Raw genomic sequence first — 13,652 nt, 5'->3', positions numbered from 1 at the left:
AAGGCCGCTACCTACACACAGAACAAAAACACAGTATAAACGTACACAGACATACATGCCTTGAGTGGGATTCGAACATAAGATCACAGTGTTCGAGCGAGCGAAGAGAGTTCATGTCTTATACAACGGAGCCACTGTGATCGGCACATAGAGAAATAGAGACTGCAATTACCTTTTATAAAAATATATTTATCATAAACTGAACGACAGCTGACGACAGAGAAACTACCGTTGGAAGACACGTACTTGTAGAATTTTTACTACCTTCAACCACTGCGTGCTTACACAAAATCTCAGGCAGGCAGAATGATAATTTTATTTTACACAGAAATTGGTCTACAAGTACAATGTACCATATACTAAGACGTTTATTAAGATTAATATTTGTTATATTAGATACTACAGGGTTCCGACGATGGTTTATAACACACAGAGATACTGGGTTTCGGACTTTGTCCATCGTCCGGATTCTAAATAACTAAGAAAAAACACAACGTTTCGGAAACTGGATCTGTTTCCGTCCTCAGGTGAGGGAATTGACCTACTCTGTTGGGTTCCTTAGAAAGAGCTAGCCTCAATCACTAGACAACCTGGACACTGGACCTGAGGACGGAAACAGATCCAGTTTCCGATACGTTGTGTTTTTTCTTAGTTATTTACAACCCTGAAGATGGACAAAGTCCGAAAACCCAGTATCTCTGAATATTTGTACTATCTGAACTACTATCATGTATTTATTTTATTTCTAGTGGGACGAGACTAAGTCCCTTGTACTGCGGCCACTTCTGGCCTATTGTACCAGCACCAAATGATATGTGAGGGTGATTGTGGAGCAATTGGTGGAATGAAGATTGGCAGGGGAAACCGAAGTACTCGGAGAAAACCTGCCCCAGCGCCACTTTGTCCACCACAAATACCACTTGACCAGACCCGGGATCGAACCGGGCCGCCGCGGTGGGAAGCCAGCGACTAACCGCTTGAGCTATGGCGCGGCCCTCTTTGTACTGAAGGTGAAGATGAAACCTCAGATATTTTGTAGATTGGAAAACGATGGGCATGTTCATTGAGACACATTTTTACAAGATCACCAATCACATTAATCAGGTTTAGAAACCTTCAAACTGCAGCCCGTATAATAAGAAAATTAAATCTTAAGGACGCATCCTTTTGCTGGCTCTATTTAACGTAAGGAAGGACACGATGACAGCTGTTATCTTGGAAATAATTTAAAAAGTCTCGTAAGATTTTCCAGAGCAGTCTTAGGAAAGACCAAGAATTCGTTTTCAATGCGGTCAAATTCTTCTTTATTTCACTTTTATCTCCCTACATTCGCGCTCTTTCGAAACCATTCCACAAGCGAAAAGAAACCTGCAATTCTGGATTCTGTCCAAATTCTGTCGAAAGGTTTTTAAACTTCTCTTAAGAAAACGCGTGTAATGTGAAAGAACACCAAAGCTGACAATCACAGGAAACATTACAACTGCCAACAAAGCTTAGCGATATTTTATTAACGAATTTTATCTCCGACCAATGAGACGTATTATTCAACGCCATTCACGTCAATGCCACTTTCAATGTGATTATTATAATGTTATTAGCTTCAATAAAATTATATTTTATTCTCTTTGACGTTATAGTGACATTAAAAAGGATCTTAGATAGATAAGATGGGATGGTATGGATTGGATTGATGTGGCTCAGGATAAGGACCAGTGGAGAGCTCTTCTGAACACGGTAATGAACTTTCGGGTTCCATAGAATGTTGGGAAATTCTTGAGTAGCTGAAGATTTGGCGGCTCCTCCAGAAGGGCTCAGCTCCGTAAGTAAGTGATACAGTGATATTTGTGATGCAGTTGTCATGAAGGGAAGGGAGTGCCCAGATAGAAGCGTGACTACAAGCTCAGTTTGCACAGCGATGTGGCCACTTCTCTTCCTGTCGGTTAAGGACAGAGTACAACAGGATTACTCCTCTATCAGTAATCCATGAGAAGAGGTCACTTTATCAATGCCCAAACTTAATTGGGCATAGAATAGAGATGTATAGCTCTGAAAATCTAGAACCAATGGACAGGAAGAGGTCCTCATTCTAGATGGGCTTTGCTCTAGTATGCTATTATGTTCCAGGCTTCTTGATGGTCCCGAAAAATTTGGGTGGTCTATGGACCCAACAGTTGTCTGAGTGCTTACAAGGACGATTCACGGCCCCTTCCACCAAAGTGATATTATACACGACTACTAGTTCTCAAATTACTTTCATATTGTAACTTATAGATCCATTACTAGGCAACAACTCGGTAAACATTTTCCAGCGTGAACCAAAGCGTGGAACAATTCGGCGTCTATTGCTAGCCAACGGGTCAGTAAACAAGCCTTCTCAATAATAGAGACGTTGTGTTTTCTGCGTGGTCCGTGCAGGGGTTATAAAGGAACAAAGAAAATCGTTTGAATTATTTGTCAGAAGTTGAGAGAGTTCAATTAACCTTTCTTCTTCTACTCCGTGCCTTTTTAGAGGAAGTGTCACGTATTTACTATCATGGTGCTGTGATATGAGTGGGGCAGACTATAGCTTTCTGTCCATCTGCCGTCTTCTGAATATCTCGTGTCAGCCAATGCTAAGTCCCTTACTCACTCGCGGAGGGAGGCGTGTTGGTTTTTCTTCGAGCACACACCTTTGTTTCTTTAAGCCCGCCATTGAACGATGCAGTAAGTAGAGATACTACATAGCGACAATGACAGGATGATTAATGATTATGAAGCAGTTGGTGGAATGAGAATTGAAGGCAGAAACCGAAGTACTCGTAGAAAACTCGCTCCAGTGCCACTTTGTTCACCATAAACCTCACAAGACTTAGGATCGATCCCGGGTCGCCGTGGTGTGAAGCCAGTGAATAACCTTATGAGCTACGACACTGCCCACATAAATAACATATAAATTACAAAATTTTCAGTGGTGCAGTGAAATATAAACAAGAAGTTCTGGGAAGAACTAATCGCCTAATTTCATTTTACACGACACGGATCTCATAGNTTTCAGTGATGCAGTGAAATATAAACAATAAGTTCTGGGAAGAACTAATCGCCTACTTTCATTTTACACGACACGGACCTCATAGAAAAAAGATAATAAAAATGAAGGACACGCAGACAACATATTTCGTAAGCCCCTTAACAAAGATTTGTGGAGACGCGAGTAAGTAAGTAAATGTATCCTAACAAAACTCTTGACGGTATTTTAGNGTTCACCATAAACCTCACAAGACTTAGGATCGATCCCGGGTCGCCGTGGTGTGAAGCCAGTGAATGACCTTATGAGCTACGACACTGCCCACATAAATAACATATAAATTACGAAATTTTCAGTGATGCAGTGAAATATAAACAATAAGTTCTGGGAAGAACTAATCGCCTACTTTCATTTTACACGACACGGACCTCATAGAAAAAAGATAATAAAAATGAAGGACACGCAGACAACATATTTCGTAAGCCCCTTAACAAAGATTTGTGGAGACGCGAGTAAGTAAGTAAATGTATCCTAACAAAACTCTTGACGGTATTTTAGAGTTCTGGCGAAATATTTTGGGTTAAATAAAAGTCCTTATGAAGAATGTCATTAGATGATTTCATTTACGGCGATATATAGAACAGTAATGCCCCATATGAAAATAAAAACATTTAGGAACTATTGAACTTTGTGGAGTTTTACTGTTTCTTACAAGGTAATTAAAATTTTGAAAGAGCTTAATTGCCTCATTAGGCAGAAAATGTTATCAACTATAATTAGCCTATTCACACGTTAAACGTAGATTGGTTCACATAAATTCGACTCAGCATAATTTTGCATAAGAGTGGTGATGCAACAAATTAAGTAAGACTTTGGCCGCGCCATAGCTCAAGCGGTTAGTCGCTGGCTTCCCACCACGGCGGTCCGGGTTCAATCCCGGGTCTGGTAAAGTTGGATTTGTGGTGGACAAAGTGGCGCTGGGGCAGGTTTTCTCCGAGTACTTTGGTTTCCCCTGCCAATCTTCATTCCACCAAATTGCTCCACTATCACCCTCATCTATCATCTGGGGCTGGTACAATAGGCCAGACGTGGCCGCCGTGCCGAGTGGACCCAGTTGGATTCCACCCCCCACTAAGCGAATTAAAATAAAGTAAGATTTTGCGTAGTTAAAACTACATTTTAACAGTTACACAGTGGAATTAATCAGTGACGTATCCTTTCCTACGTTGCAGTTCGGCCCCATTTCGCTTCATTTCGCTTCTTTCCTCTTTACATCTTCCTGCCATCTGTAATTCATTTCTGCTTGTAACTAATTTTTTTCCCATCTTTTTTCCTCCCCTGTTTACATATTTCCATCCATCTTTCTTTCCTGCTTTGAGTTTTCTTTCCTCTTCTCTTTCTCTCTGTATCTCCTGCATTTATTCTTGTTTCGTTCCTTCCGTTTCACTCTATATATTTCCTTCATAATAATCTTACTTTATTTATATCTTCTTCTTTACCTTCTTCTTATTGTTTTCTCTTTCTACCTCGCTTTTTCTCTTTGTGTGTGACTTCATTTCTCTTTTCTTCTCTATGTTTTAGTATTTCTTTCTTTGTTACTTTATACCTGGTTTGTTTTTTACTCCTTCATTCCTAGTTATTTCACTTTTCTCTGTCTGTATCCCCTTCTCTTTATATATTCTATTTTTCTTTCTCTCTATGTTCGTTTCAGCTACCATTCTACCTGTCTCTCTTTGTATCTTTATTAGTTTTTTTCTTCTATGTGTCGGTTATAGAAGTGTTGGTTGAACTCTGTTGGCTCTCCGAGTCTCCACATCCTCCTGAAAAATTGTCTTCCTCAATATGACACTTTTCTTAAATCTATTTCATATACACTATACACAACCGGAGGGGCTGCGGTTACAGCAGCTGCTGAAGTGTATGTTAAGACTTCAGTATATGCTGAGGAGTTATACCAATACGCCAAGAACAATTTCAGCTTCACTAAAACCGAGTTATGGCAAGAATTTCAGCCTTTATAAATTTACCAATTGCCCATATATTTAGCAGCTTACTGTAGTAAAAACTCCATCTGTCTACAGCACAGTGTGTCTGCAAACACATCACAATCCTAATCCTTAGATTAATATTATTTCTTAAATTCGTGTAGGATATTACCTGATGTTCTTGTTTTCACTGCTTGTTCCCATGTTATTAATTTCTGAACCAGACATTTACTGCTTCTATATCTCGCAATTGGGCTAATTTCTGATTTTTATTGCTACATTTATTTGGTTAAGTGCTTTACATTATAACATAAATATTTAAAACCATACAGTCGGATAAAGCTATGAATTGTACACATAAAATCACTGAAACAATATGTGTTTTCATTTAGTGTCATACAGATTCCTGGATGTCCGTCCGTACCCCATTTAATGAAATGCGAAGGGGTCAGAAACCGGATCATGTACGGATTAATTACCGATTTAATGTAGCTAAGTTTCCCATTGCTATTAATGAAACAACACTTATTCCATATTCCTCATATATTTCCCAGTGCTCCGTAGTTTGTGCTGAACTCATGTACCTGTATATCTGTTCCTAGAAACGAACTGGAGTTTGAAATACCGAAATTCAAGCGACAGAATAACATATCGTACGTTATCGCAACTTGATTCTTGGAATTCCCGAATACAATCTGGCGGATGTCATTTCCACACAGCCCGCTCCTTTGTACTCATGCTAGTGATATTAGAAAACGTATTTGGATGAAGTAAACTCCGAAATTAAACACGAAAATTGCAAAAAAAAAAATTCAACATTCTTCTACAGAAACTGGAAAAAATCTCTCAGCAGTATAACGAAAAGATGATTAAATTTGTAAGTAAAGGTATCCCTGTAACAGGCCGTGAAGGCCCATAGCGTCGTGAGACGTCGAGACTCCAACTGATTTTCTCTAGACAACCAGCGCATAGATGGCGGTGAATTTGTCAGCCTTACGCGCCGGCCGCCCTTTATCCCCAGGAATATTCCTGGTACTCATTTCTGTTAGAGGCTGAGTCGACCACAGGGCTATAGTGCGGCTGGAAGGATTAGGTCAACTGAAAAATATCCACCTCATTGGGATTCGATCCCGCGACCCTCCGGCTTGTAGCATAGTGTCTCAACCAACTACGCTACTGCGTGCCACTTGATTCGGAAGGGAGTAAATTGATGGGTGAGGGTTATACAGACACACAGAAAGCAGGTGACTTCATAAGCCTGAATTTATTTTTTTTTAAATAAGGAAGGTACGAGTATGTTTAAAATATTTGTTCTTTTGAATACGAGGTGATTGATGCTACAGAGCTTTCATACAATGGCAGACTCCAGCATGTTTGTTTGTGTCTGCAAATTGTGCAGTACGAGTAGGTAAGTAGTTTATTTGAAGAGTTCTACTTATTCTGAAACTAAAGCTAGAATTTTTATAGTGCATTTACAACAACTTTCTGTGCCGAGGAAGCAGTTCATCAGAGGGGAGGGCGGCTGGATCTGAGTAACTGCGATGTGAATTATAAATTAATCGACCAATCAGCGAGCGAAATAAAAATTGTTTTTCACAGAGTCCAAACGACTTGTTTCTGCCTCCGCTAATATAAACGGTATTAAATTAAATTTTAAGTCACAGTATACAGACAGTACGGACCATTTTAATTACATACACATATGCTTCTCAATTTTTCAGTTTTAGAGAAAACTAAAAAGAAAAAGAAAAGGAATCTCAAATGTCCCCTGGCCATGTATTTGGAATTTTCGGTTTCAAGATTAAAATTATTTCCTGGTAATGTGGCAAAATGTTGAAGGTTATTTATCTGGAATTCGTCCGTCGCCAGAAATATTCGCGTAAAACCCACAGCGTTTAAAAAATGTCTTACTCTTTCCGTTTTTAGGTGCAGACGATATTAAGGAAGTGCAACACCACTAATACGAGGGCCAATCAGAATGGCTGCACGATCTAAAACATGAACTATCATGGCCTTCTCGAACACTCGGATCGTTGGTTCGAATCCCTGGCCGCGCCATAGCTCAAGCGGTTAGTCGCTGGCTTCCCACCACGGCGGCCCGGGTTCGATTCTTGGTCTGGTCAAGTGGGATTTGTGGTGGACAAAGTGGCGCTGGGGCGGGTTTTCTCCAAATACCTCGGTTTCCCCTGCCAATCTTCATTCCACCAAATTTTTCATCATTATAATCACCCGGGGCAGGCTACAATAAGCCAATCTGTAGCCGCCGTGCCGAGTAGACCCAGCTGGACTCCACCCGCTACTAATCGAATTAAAGAAAAATTTAGTTCGAATCCCACTCAAGGCATAGTTTTCTGTGTACTATTTTGTGTGTTTGTGTTGTTCTGTGCATAGGTAGATGGCTTGTGGTAGGCTGATCACCACTCCAAGGAGTCACACTAACTGCGTAAAAGATCAAGAAACCGAAAAAGCGGCCAGAGCCCAGAAAGCGCCTTAGAGCCATAGGCAGGTACATAGATAGAGAGATAGATAGATACATAGATATGATACGAGGTGTGCTCCGCTTATTGTCTCAACAGAAGAAGAATTTCTTCATGTACTCTCAAACTGAAGACGAGGATATAACTCATTTAAGATAAATTATATTTCTGTCGTAATCTTAGATCTTACAGCTATCTCCACGTTTTGCGGAATGTATAAAACAAGGATCCACTGTGAAAAAAAATATGAAGANGATTCAAGGTCCTGACATTCCATGTTCCAATCTTGTATCCATGCTGTTTCTTCTGATCTTCGCACTTTTTCTTGTTGTAACGCCTGCATGACATTTCCTCTAGAAACACTCCCCCCCGGAGATCAAATGCATTTATAAAAAGAAAAAAATTAAGAACTGGAGAACTAAGGTGATGATATACAGAACAAGAGTGACGGACAAACACCAAATAAATAAGCTGAAACATTATCAGTTTTTGATTTCTAGCATATAGAAATCTTACCGAAGTTTACTAGGCATAATAAATAGGGCACAAGCTGAACGAATGAATAGTCAAAGTTTTATGTTCGATTCCCAGTGGGATAAGAGACTTTTCTTTTCTCCGCAGCTTTCGAGACTGGCTCCGGGACCTATCAACGCAATGGGTACCGAGGGATTTTTCGCCCGGGGGGTAAAAATGCTGAGGTTTGAAGTTGACAGTTCTCCATTTTGTGTCGAGGTTGAGAACGTGTAAAATTATCTCTCTGCTTCCCCAAAATGTTTCAATGGGGTAATGTTTAATTAAGAATAGCACGATCCTTTAAAATCTTCGAAACGCAAGTGTTTTCTCGTAACATTCAAAGCTAAGTAACCGATATTTCATAAATAAACCAATCCTTCTTCAATATAAGACAGGGTAAATATGGCAAAGTGATAACGGCCGCAGTTAATCAGGACCTATCCACATTATAAGGTAATTTCTTTGACCAAGAAATCTCTGCTTATGTAACATCAATTAATCTTTGAATCATGGAGTAAATTTTCATATCTAATTTATTTAAGAGTTATATTCTGAAATGTAATGTGACTAAATGTTTACTGTGCGGCTCATAACGCAGAAGCACGCAATTCTGAGTTCATTTATTGATTCTTAAGTATATTTACCGACACGAAATCAGTGGATCAGTCGATAAGTCACCCATCCTGAATTCAGAGAGCAAGGTAAAGGTGTCCCTGTGCTTAACTAATTAAGCACTATGCCAAAAAGGCTTATCGGCGTGTGATGTATAGATCCACATGTTAGTGGATGTGTTGTGTTACGGCACTTGCTGGGGGTGAGCGGTCAGCTTCACTATCCGGCTGCTTTACCCCTGGGGAAAGAGCCCTCAGTACCTACTGGATATTAGGCTGGGTGGGCCCCAGAACGAGTCTGGACCTCCATATCTCCTGTTGTGCCCGTGAATGGAACCCGATTCCCCTCTTGTTCAGGCCGTATGTAGTAGCTATATCGACTGAGCTATCCCTGTCCCATAATAATGTAAGAGTGTACCTAGGAATTAATAAGATGTGCCCTAATAACGACCTTGCAGGTGATTAAACTTGTTTGAATCAAAATATTTCCTTCTTAGTGGTGGTAATTGAACGGTTGTGTGCTAAGTATATTATTATAACGGCCTGCGAACTAACATGCAAATATTATTTTGAAGTCAGTAATTACAAACATGGCGACATTACGAACCTTTGAGTTTAGGCGGAAAATCTAACGTTTACAGAACACGTGCCTAAGTATAAAGTTCTACACAAAAACATAAGAAGCCGCCAATTGAGTAGCTAATCAAGAAAATTCCGAAGGTTCATTACCGTGTTCACAAGAGCCCTCCACTGGTACCTATCCTGAGCCAGATCTATCCAGTCCACACCATCCCATCCTATCTCTCCAAGATCCATTTTAATACTGTTCACCCACCTTTATAGCTTTTTCTAGTGGTCTCTTTCCTTCTGCCTTTCTCACCAATGTCTTGTATGCATTTCTCTTCTCCCCATTCGTGCTATATGTCCTTCATATCTCATCCCTCTTGACTTGATAGTTCTAATTATACTTGGAGAAGAGTACAAGTTATGAAGCTCCTCATTATGCAGTTTTCTCCAACCTCCTGTCACTTCATCTCTCTTCAGTCCAAATATTGTCCTCAACACCCTGTTCTCAAACACCCTCAGTCTATGTTCCTCCCATAATATCAGAGACCAAGTTTCATGTCCATACAGAGCCAGAGGCAAAACTACAGTTTTGTATATTCTAATTTTTATGTTTTTAGACAGCAGACGAGAAGACAAAGGGCTCTGGACTGAATGGTAGCAAGCATTACCCGAGTTCATTCGCCTCTTAATTTCCTCCTGAATCAGGTTTCGATACGTTATCACTGTTCCCAAATATCGGAACTGTGCCACATTTTCAAAACATCTGTTTCCTATCTTTATGTCAGATTTTTCCCTGCATTTTGGTGACGAGACAGTAATATGTACTTAGTTTTCTCTATGTTTACTTCTAGACCAACCATAATAATAATAATAATAATAATAATAATAATAATAATAATAATAATAATAAATAAAAAAATAAAAAAATAATAGCTATGGAGCCATAAGGCTAGAAATTTGTGCACAATGACAGTAGGATTTATAACTTCTGTCCGAAACCACTCCTTCTTTTAGCCATAACCCACAAATTGAAGTCAAAATACCCGTCATGAGCTCAAATGTTATTTTCAAACTGTTCGCTTTTATTCTCACCTAACCTTATATGTTTCAAATTATCGTGAAACATCGTGAAAACCCGGTTGATATCGTGGGAAAGGGGGAGTGGCATAATTTCTTCGGCAGTCAGGCCCGGTTGGCCTCTGGGAGACCGCAGTAGCACATCTTCCGTGACTGTGAGCGCCACGCGCAAAGCTGCGGAAATTGACGGCAGCTTCCGTACTAAAGATCCATTAACCCGCGCCAAAACTTTCAAAAAAATACATGTCTCCCGAAAGAAGAGGAAATGTGTGTCTAACAGCTTTAAAATGGACTAAGAAATATTACTTGTTTAAAGAGACTTTTCAATGTAAAGTGTGAAACCATAGTACCCACAATGCATCAGCCACGCCCTCGTTTTTCAAACTAACTGGTTAATATTAGTTACAACAGTTACTGTACCAGAAACTATAATACATCATCCCTTCGCCAATAATACTATTTCACCTACGTATTTATAGCAATTATCTGCACGAATATATACTGTATAACTGTGTGGTGATTTCTGTGTGTGTTTCATTTTGTATCATTTATTAAGAATTGTATAAAGAGAAAGTTCCTTTTCACGTTTCGAAAGCACATTATTTGTAGGACTGCTTATTCGTACGTGAACTGTTTTACGAAGAAATTACTAATCTGACGTGAACGAAACATCTGCCATGGAGAACGTACACAGTTGGTGAGTAAAAAATAAGAATGAAAACTGTGAATAATGTGCAATTAAATAATATTTTTATGTAGACACGTTATCAGATATATATATATATATCGAATTTTAATAAAGAAGTATCAAACGTGTGAACTGACGTAAGTGTGTCGTACTTATAGTGACGCTATTTTAAGTTACTCTACATGTTATGATTTTGAAAGCAATATGAATATTTAAATCGCTATTTCCTGGTGTCTTTAATGAAAACTAGAAAAGAAAATAGAGTTATTTTCAGCAGTATTCGAGTTACGAATACGTAACTGTGATGGGTTTGCGGCGAACTCATTAGAAAAAATAGTGGAGGCCAAATAAATATTGTTTTTAGCTAGTTAATTAAAGATTCTGTGACTATCGAGAGCAGAAATCATCCAAGAAATCGTATTCACAGCTATCAGTCCGTCACACTGACTATTACATAAAGAATAACTTGTAAACACAAATATATCTCATTCAGGCTGCTAAGTTGCTGAAGATAACAAGAAATATTTTTTATATAGCTCGTGAGATGGTGAGATCTAGAGTTTTCAAAGAGACGAATATTAAAAAACGGTCATTTACGATCTGATGTCGCACAGTTTGGTGTAGTTATTAAATTTTCGGAGGAGTATTCTAAAAATAAGATGAAAGAAGCAGGTCCCATCGAAACGTCGGTACTTTTCTAAAAAAAATTGCATGATGTTAATCCCGGAAGAGTACAATTTCAATTTTATTCTGTTTGCAACATTCCTAACAAGCTTACAAATTAGTCCCAAACACAGTTTGTAAAGATAGGATACTATATTAAAAATTAATTTATAAATATCAGTGTGTATTTCTCCACATATACAAGAAGTTTAACTATAATTGTATTAGGATTTTACAACCCCTGAGTAAGTTGTGGGCATCCTTCAGTATTTTACAACATATCTGAATTTATTCTTTCCACAGAGAAGAAACGCATTTTAATTATCTGAACACGGATTTTAATCTACATAAAATTTCAAATTCTTCTCCTACTTCACAGGAACACACTGCGTCTCCATTAATAAGACCAACCAGTTAATGTGATTTAGAGAAATAATCGTCGCTTATTATGAAATTCATAAAAAGCGAAGTTAATTTTACTGTTAAAACAGGCGACATACATAAAAATAAAGCAGAAATTTTGATATGATGATGATGATTATTATTTTTTTAGACTCTGCATTAACCTATGAGCACGATGTTTAACTAAACAGAATTTAAAAAAATCAATTCATACCTCAGAGAAAACGTACTGCGTCTCTATTAAAGAGATCAATCGTTTTAACGCTGTTTAGTGAAATAAAAATGAATATGGTACTTCAATATCGCCGCTTCTTCTTGGTATTTTTCCCCAATCGATAAGTATTATCTGAGATATAGGTATTTTATCTTTTATACATGCTCAACAACTTTGTTTTTCTTTTTAAGAATTTGAAACAGTATAAGATATTGTCACTTGTAGAGGGGTACGCGTGACGAAAACAACGGGGGCCTAGTTCGGGTGATTAGCACTTTGGTTACAAGTTCGCTTAATAACACTTAATACAGCGCTATCGCTGATTTACACAATTTCCAGTCCACCGTTGCACACGCACTAGGATTCCCAGTCATCACTAGTCGTCTCCTAGCAACGGATCTCAACACAAAAACTAGCACTTCAAATCATTATGAAGTCTTCTTGACTTTTCTTGTTCAGTTACCCTCGAACCTCGGAACTCAGCTAAAAACCCTTCTGGACTCTGGACTAATCTAAGGTACAACAGGTCTTCGTTAAATAGGCTCCGCACGGACAACACAGAAAACACAAGTCACGTGATTCCTAGCCAGCGACTTCACTAGAGTGCTGACTGTTATCTAGAAACAAGCAATAACATTCGTCCACTGGGACACTGCTTGTAGTGTTGCCTAGAAACGCTTTCAGGAATTCCTTTACAGCTTTTTAAAGTGATGTATGTTGTGTAGTCCTGTAGAAGTTTAATGATGTTTCGAGAGAAGATACTGCTTCCATCTTCATGGACGAAGATATATTTATCAAGCAGTGGGCTATATGCAAGCAGTAAACTGAGTGTCCGCTCGACCCTGAAGATGAAAGGAAATTCCTCCGACTTTTCGGTAAACTTCTACCGGACTGCACAGCGTCAGTCACCGTTTAGAGAACCACGAATCCAATCTCTCTCCCTTCCTTGTTGCTCCCATTTTTGAGCAGAGGGCATCCTTGAAAGGCTTTGTTCACTTCAGTTTCTTAGCCCTAGAGCAGTCGGTAGGACTCCCTGGAAGGGAGATCAGCCCGTCGAAACGCCGTTACATACACAAACATATAATAAACGAAGATAGACATCCATGTCCGGATGAGGTCATTGGATTTTTTTCAATTGACCTAATCCTTCCTCCCGAATTGTGGCCGTGGGGTTGACTCAGCCTCTAACATAAACGAGTACCAGGAATTAATTAAATAATTTTCCTGGGGAGTAAAGCGCGGCCGGCGCTGACAACCTTACCGCCATCTTTGAGCTGATTGTCTAGATAATGTGGGAGCCTAGACGTCTCACAAACCTATGGGCCTTCACGGCCTGTTACAGGGATAGCTTTATTTTTTTAGATATCAATATTTTGAGTGGGATTCGAACCAACGATTTCAGCCTTCGAGCGGGCGAAGACAGTCATATGCAGTATAGTTCTATATTATTC

At 39.1% G+C, this 13,652-nt stretch overlaps 1 protein-coding gene across 2 annotated transcripts in view; it reads left to right on the top strand.

The window, feature by feature from the left end:
• The first annotated feature begins 10,389 nt into the window (after positions 1-10,389).
• The window catches only part of LOC111870265 (neuronal growth regulator 1), a 408,356-nt gene continuing 405,093 nt past the window's right edge, over positions 10,390-13,652 (top strand). For both annotated transcript variants that reach the window (XM_023862392.2, XM_033753744.1), the window contains exon 1: positions 10,390-10,931. The gene's annotated coding sequence lies outside the window, so the exon portion shown is untranslated. The remainder of the gene's footprint in view (positions 10,932-13,652) is intronic.

The sequence above is a fragment of the Cryptotermes secundus genome, unplaced genomic scaffold (genome assembly GCF_002891405.2).
Source record: "Cryptotermes secundus unplaced genomic scaffold, Csec_1.0 scaffold94, whole genome shotgun sequence".
In the NCBI taxonomy this organism is placed as follows: domain Eukaryota; kingdom Metazoa; phylum Arthropoda; class Insecta; order Blattodea; family Kalotermitidae; genus Cryptotermes; species Cryptotermes secundus.
Note: the sequence above shows the minus strand (reverse complement) of the source record. Positions and strands in the feature narration are given on the sequence as shown.